Below are 8032 nucleotides of genomic sequence, written 5' to 3'. Positions count from 1 at the left end.
GCACTTTTCCAGCGTGAACACCATCGACTGCAACACAGCAAGAGAATTTCCAGATCTAGAGGGAAAGGATTCTTGCAGCTGCTGCCATTACAGTCTATAATATGTTAACAGTGTTGTGTTATCTTAGCATATCTTTAGCTGCTGATGCCTTGGCCTCACTACTATTTTGAAAAGCCTTCACTTTTTAGCATCACCAAATTTATGAGCCTGGCTATGACGAACTCCCTCAATATGGACTCAATTCAATTGCTCTGGGTCATAATCTGAAAATATTTAATAGCTCACATCTTAATATAATTCACCACACGTGTCTTATTGAAATGGCTAGAGCTGTTATTGACTGGCTTTGCTGGGGTTTTAGTTTCTCCTGTGGCTTAAGTAAGGAGATTTGTTATCTGTTGGTTTATGGACTGATCATATCACCTGTGATGCCCAGGTAAGGGTGTCTGCAGGCCCTATTGCAGACATGCTAATCCTTTATGGGACACGGCACAATCATTTTTCCTCAGGCAGGGTCCTTCTGACTGCTGGAGTCTAGTGTCGTGTTGACCAGGCTTTTGTAATCAGGTGTAGTAGCTTTTGGAATGAGGATTGGAGGCCATCTACTTCATCTTCTAAAACCCCCTCCACTGTTTTATAGGCTTGATTTTAATGGAATATGTCATCCCGTGCTATACACTCATATCATTACTTTGTGTCCTCTTGCCCTCTTTTTTTTCACTTGTTTTGTCATTGGTTGTGGAACTCTGGGTTTTGAAAAAGCTTGGTTAATATATGTAAGGGGCTAACTTGACTGCAATACGCTGTAAATTATCTAAAGCAAAGCATGTTTGCAGCTGAGTTCAGATGATTTTGACACTGCATGGTGGCCTTCTTTTCATGTAAACCAAACCAATGGCACACACTTCCATCAGACATCATCCGCTCTCAGCCACCCGGTTCATACTGTGGTCTGAATGCGCAGGATTTTGGTCCAAACGGGTCGACTGTCCTCCAGCTGAGCTGCAGCTTCAGCCTCAGCACGTTTGACCGTCCACCAGACTTTTTGAGCGAGAAAAGAAAAGATTAATAAGAACCCACGTGATTTATTATTAATGGCTTTTCATTATTTAGTAACTGAATACAGGTGGGAAGAAATCAAAACTACCTGCAGTAGTAACACTTAATCTGGCGAGTCAAATTCAAGCACCCTCGCTAAAATCATTCATTGCACCTCTTTGTTATTAATTGTGCAATTATTTCAAACATGCAAAGCTCACAAAAAAGCACTTGATAAATAGCGTTCCAGAGAAGCCTTTTTTTATATTTATAGAAAATTAGAAAGCTACTGATTAGAAAAGGTGAAGCTTATAAAGAGGGGGCAAAGCTTTGTCTAGTGATACACTGTATGTGAACGGCAGCCTGTTTTCTATAATATTCTGAACCGTACAGTTAAGTTTCTTGTGAAGTGACATTTATAGTTATTTAGAACCAGTGAGGAGAGTTATTTTCGTGATTCACACAAACTTTAGCTGAATGCAAACTGATCTGCATGCTTTTAATTTCGTGATGTTTGTATTGTGGTTACAGGAGCAGCTTGTCCTGCAGCCACAGTGCAGACGGGGACTCCTTCAAGTTTGACTGTGTCATGTTGACATGTCCTTTGTTCCAACTGCACTTCTGTGTTCCAGACTTTGAAAGAAATCTAGAGATGGAGACTCAGAGATGGACAAAAGTTCTAAAATTGACAGAAATCATTAAGGTTTTATCTTCTCTTTTCATCAAAGACTGAGCTAAATTGACTTGTTGCTTCAGCAGCTTTCCTTTTGTTGTTGTTTTTTTTCTAATTATTTGAAAAGGTCCTCTGTGACAACATGGAAGCCAGTGCAATAAAAGGTCAGTAGAATTGTCATTAAGGATTATTATTACATCTTTGGTTGTTACCCTTCTTGCACAACTGTGACAATTTGTAGCCTTGTAGTCACATGACATTAACTGAAATAAAATCTTAATTATGACCAAGCAAGCAAGCAACATTGGACTGGTTGCAGCTTGTTTGTTTGTTTGGGTTTTTTTCATGCTGCATTATGGCTTTCTGCACATGAGTCACAAAACGTTTTTTATCAAATGCTGCAGGGCAACCTGAGGCGGCAACTAGCTGGAATTGTGCTTACTGGCCATGCTGATAGTTGAAAATAAGGTGAAACACAAAATGAGTGATGAATAAATTAATTTGACTGTAATGGAGAGCTCTATTAAACATTTTAACAGGTTTTTCTCTGAACTTCACAGCCCCAATTCACAGCTTTGCAGGTACATGCTGCACAGGGCTGTTCTTAGATTGCTCTGTTCTTTGTTTTAAAATGGCTCAGCTATTTGCATACTTAATAAAAGGAGCAACAAAGACACCCCTTCATGTATTTGTACCTCCACCAGATCTGGAAAATGCCGCCTAGCCTCTGTGTGTACTAAAAACTCTAATGGTGGATTATTTCAATTTAAGTACAGAAAGAACCGTGCAGATTCAGTGAGTGAGTTTTATCATTATAGCATCAAGTAATTGCCAGGACTTACTTTTAGAAATAATGGGAAAATACATTAAAAAATAATAAAACAAGGTTCTGAGGTCACATTCATTTGGGTTCCTGCTCATACAGGCATTCTAAGTAGTGTGACAGTGGCCAAACTGGCCAAACAGGCTGTTCGTATTAAACTTTTAAACTCAGAGGGAAAGGGCATTGTATGGAAGAAAATCAATAAAGAGTGGCGGCAGCACTGGGATCAGGAGAAAAGGTGAAGAGATTTAAATCAAATTCAAAATAGAGCAGTTATTGTGAGAAATAGGGGAGGAAATGGAAAAAGAAGAGTAAAATGGGACCGTATTTAATCCTATTGGCAAATCCACATTGTGGGTGCCTGATGCGGGGCCGGAAACTCTGCCTGACCCTTCCCAGAGCCGGCCCATGTGTTTCTCGCTAGTTGTTAGATCTTGGTGGCATTGTGCTCACAAAAGAAACCAGACACAAGCGCTATGGTTCCTCTGTGACTGGCTGAATTAATTACAACAGTTATTAATTGCCGTTTTGCCACCAATTTTTTGGAGACTTTGATGTGAATGATTTTCTTGCTCATAATTAGAGTCACTGCGTCTGCCTTTAACATAACCACTTGTTTGACTAGTTTGCATGTGCCATTAGTGAAACCAACCCAGACATTATGAAAAGAGCGGGTGGGTGTGATTTAGTTAATATTGCAATTAAAATATCAAGTCAGTGTTCTTAAATATGTCAAAATGTTTTAATCAGGGTGGGTATAAAAGCTGGGTGAGAATGAGGTGATGTAAAATTCCACTTCCACTGCAGAGTGCTGACTATCCTTGTGTAAGCCACCCTGTGTACTGTACAGTCACTGAAAAAACTACCGTCTTTGCTTTAAATAAAGAAGCAATACTATACAAACAAGATCCTTTTTTTTTCTAACTAGATGTCTCACACCTTTTCAGAGTCATAACTCAGTGTGACTTAAACTTTCCAAGGATAACGCAATATCACGAGCCAGCGTCCATTGTGAATAAAAGGCTGTATAATCACAGAAAAAAGATTCCTTCTAGCTGCAGAACTTGCCTTAGAATCGTCACATTTTGGAGTTTTCGTCAGTCTCACAGTAATCCAGCGGTAGCTGTCTGCACTTTCTTGGGTGTGTTGCAAACTGGAAATGCCAATACCTGATTTGATGTGCTTTTAATGGTGCTAATTTGGCAAACTATAAACAAATATAGGCTAATAACCTCAAGTTGTAGCCTACAGCGAGGTATCCTACTGGCTCCATGGCAGCATTATACAGTGCTTCCTGTTTAAATCCTCCAAAGCCCCAAAAGTATGTGAATTTACCAAAACTGATAAGCCCTCAAAAAGAAATGAAGAATAATATAGGCGCAGTTCTCTCAGTTTTGTCTGAGGCAGGGCTCACAGTGCCAGACTTTGAAAACCTCTGGTCTACCGTATTAGAGTAAGTGGAAATAACCTGTTCTTCTTACATAGAATTCGGTCTTATTTTAGTGGAATGCTGCAGAAAAAAACTTTGACATTTCTTATTGTAACCGTTAACCTGGATTCACTTGGATCCGTTGTCTGGCTCACCAGCCTCAGAGCTCTCCCTTCCAGGCAATTAGTCAGTCAACGCTCCATCACTCAATCAAAGGGCTTCCATAATAACCAATGGGATGCCAATTAGAGCGAGGTGCTCATATCTCATACGCCAGGTTTGGTCCTCCTATACTCGGGTACATTAATATGGCTGAGTGGCTGTCACAGACCAGTATATCACACTTTCAAACCGAAATGGGTCGCAGGTTAGAAAATCAAAAGGGGTATTGAAGTCACAGGAATGGAAACTTGCGGTACGAATCTGCGAGCGTATTTCAGCGATGAAACAAGTGCCTGCGCTCTGATCCACACGCATCATGTCATGATTCAGCCTGCGTCAGTGATGTTCTGCAGAGGCTAAAGATACTGCTGTTCCTCTGACAGACAAGCGCAGCCTATAAAAAGTGTATTGATTGAACAGAATGGAACCTCCTCACATCTACATCTTTTCTCATCTTGCCGATGCCCTTGAGGGTCAACACAGTGTCTTTGGTAATTGGAAATGCGGCCGAACCCTCACTGTGAAGGACAAAAACAATTTCGGCCAGGATGGGTAATAAATGGGACTAATGTCTCTGCCGTTCAGATGCTGTCTGCGGGGCTGAGTTTTGTGTATACAGCCTACGGCGGTGGAAATGTTGCTCTTCTAAGGTCAGCTTTGACAAATCTCTGAACCCAGCCTGGCATAAACCTGGAGGGAAAATGAAACAGCGGGCAGCAAATGAAGAAACAGGCACTATGAAAATAACCTATATCAATAACATTGACTAAGACATGGCCACACTCAAAACATACACCTCCAAAAATAAACTGCACCACCGCTGTTTGTGGTTTTTGTCCAAAGAAGAGCTGAATACATGTCCAAATAAAACATCCTGTTATGGACGTCACAAGCCAGATAGAGTATATAGATAATGTTAGATTTTTTTTCAGCAGAAAGCTGAGACACAATAAGCTAAGTCAGTGAATGTATCCCAGTCTTTACAGGAGGTGGACTTATCCTGCACAACAGTACAATAGTCATGAATTAAAATGGCCTCTTTTGAGAAAATAGCCTGGTGATACTCTGTATTCTTGTAATTGTCAACAAATCCCATGAAAAGACCAAAACCAGCAATGAACTGATGCTATAAACAAGTACTGTTTGTGTAACCACAATCTGATAAAGCTTATTCTTCTTATTTTTGTCACACAAACCCAAAAAGTGAGCCACAACGCTGCAGAAAGTGCTCCTTCATCACCATGAACACACACCATAGCTTACACAAACACCATCCTGCTGCTGCATGTGGATTAAAGGTCAGTTTGAATCTGTGTCTGAAAATAGTGCCCAACAAATAGACCATTTTCTTCAATTTGAGTAATGTTTGTAAAACTCTACGGTGCCCCGCTGTTTTAGGAAATTAGTCAGACTTTAAAAATAACACTATTTATTCATGACCTGTTTTTAAAGATTTATATCTTCAGTAAGAATGAATGAGCTTGGGCCCCGAGTGCCACAGACAGAGTTGGGAAGCCGGAAAGTTGAGAGACTGACCAACACAAGGCTGCTTTTTGGTCTTTTTGTGGTATTTGTTGACAGAAATATGAAGTAATCCTTGTCCTTCAAGCTTACCATGTTCACTTTATATTGAGTCAGAGTATATTTGGAGTCAGTTTGAGGCTATAGTTTGTGGTGGTGTGTTATTTTGTGAAACAGGATACTACAGTGTACCTATTATTTTGCCTATAAAACAAATGTTTACCCCATAAACCTCACTCACCTGCGCTTTACAAGCGACCATCTGGAACAGAGAGCCAATGCACTGCAAAAGCACTGCTGAACAACCACCAAACAATCCTCCATCTATCAACTCATCTTCTAGGTGCTTATTATCCTTGTCAGGATTGCAGTTGCAGCAGGGCGGGCACAGCAGTTCAGGTCTCCTTTGCCCCGCCGAGCTCCCTCCACCTCTCCCCCGGGGGACCTCAAATGGAGATGTAACCCCTCCAGCATGTCCTGGTGTGCCCCCAGCCTCCTACCTGGCTGTTCTCCTCCCATTAATTTGTGCTTGAAACACGTCCAAAGGCAGGTGCTCTGGGGGCATCCTAACCAGGTGTCTGAACTACCTCAGATTCTTGTTATGTTTGGTGCGTATGTAGCTCCAAGATGCATCTGCCCATATTATTACCATATGTCCAGGCTTACACATGGAAAGCACTGCTCAGCAATTAAAAAGCCAAATTGTTTGTTTAACAGGGAATAGTTTGTCGATTATTGCTTTAATTATCTGCTTTCTTGCTGAAAACTTGACACCACTCTCATCTCTGCACACTAAATCTGAAGCCATGGCTAGCAGCCAGCTAGCTTAGCTTAGCATAAAGACTGGAAACAGCTAGCCTGGCACTCACCAATTAGCTCACAATCCCTTGTTTGTTTAATCGATACAAAAAAATAAAGTGGAAAAACAACCAGGTGGTTGATTTGGATGTCAGAAGCACAGATTTCAGGAAGTCACTGCACCTAGTCAAGAACAAGACCAGCACATATGCAGTAAAACCAGAACAAGCTGTTTTAATGTGGATTAGAATCAATTTAGATTCTGTATGAATTAAGCAGAGATAATAAATGGTAATTATTGAGCTTTAGAGGCGCTGACAGGTGCATTTTGTTACCACCAGACAGAGTCAGGCTAGCTGTTTGCCACTGTTTCCAGTCATTGTGCTTCGCTAAGCTAACTATCTGCTGGCTGTATTGTCTTACAGACATAAGAACAGTATCAATCTTTTCATCCAACATATCAAAAGATTCCCTTAGATTCAGAGGCACAGATGTATACAACATGCATGTTCTACAGTACTGCACTGCATACTTAAAAGCCTCTCCATCATGCATAAATAACCAGCAATGATTTCTCAGAGGAGCTGCACTATGGACAACAATCAACTTTGCTGATGCTCTCACCACATCCTCTGTCTGATGCATGAGCTGAGCTACCACTGCAGCATACAGCGAAGCACATCAGCTAAATTTGTATGTGGATGGAGTTACGCAAACAGTGCAACATGTTCAGGTAAAGGCTTCTGTTGTGCCAGATCTCCTTCAGTCTCTGTAGTGTCAACAGAAAACTTGCAAATTCAAAACTTGCTCTGCAAGACTGAATAATAATGTTATCATGTTGCTGAATTCACTTGTTCTGGTGTGATCAGTATGATCATAGGTCTTAATAAATGAGAGAGGAGTTTATCTGTAATCCAGAGGCAATGATTCTAAGATTAGATTGTTTATTCAGTTTTACAGTGTCGGCTTATAGTCTGGTTTTGCAGAGAGAGTGATTTTTGTAATTGCTTTGAAATGAATTTGGGGGGAAAAGATGAGTTATCAGCTGTACTGCAGGGTTTTTTTTTTCAGCAACTGCACATTATTTCCACCAGTAAGACCTACTTCAGTATGTGGCATTCTGCAGAGGAGGGATGAAACACATATTTGAATAATACTGAACTCACTAAACTGTTTTTATAATTAGCCCAGGTGGATTTTTATTAACCATGTTTGGTAATCTTTCACATCTTGCAGCAGACACAATCATAGTTAAACATGTAAACAGACCGATTAATGAAGATGATTATTATTCTTGTTTATTATATTATAGAACACAAATTAACACATGGATCTGCAGATCCTAAAACCCACGTACTGTAGGTGTGTTTTGTTTGTTGCCAATAAAAGATCAGGTGACAGTGACATGGATGCAAGTCTCATGGTGCAATGCAAGGTCATGGAGCCACATATGCAGGATCATCAGACAGATTAATGAAGCACAGCCTGCTGACCTGACAGATTTGGACACGACTACTACATCAAGGTCCTCACAGAGTCCAGTCATTTATAGTATAGATAAATATTTCAGCAACCAAACAACCTACAC

This window comes from Chelmon rostratus, chromosome 9 (genome assembly GCF_017976325.1).
Source record: "Chelmon rostratus isolate fCheRos1 chromosome 9, fCheRos1.pri, whole genome shotgun sequence".
Lineage (NCBI taxonomy): Eukaryota > Metazoa > Chordata > Actinopteri > Chaetodontiformes > Chaetodontidae > Chelmon > Chelmon rostratus.
The sequence above is the reverse complement of the archived record's forward strand: the minus strand, read 5'-3'. Positions refer to the sequence as shown.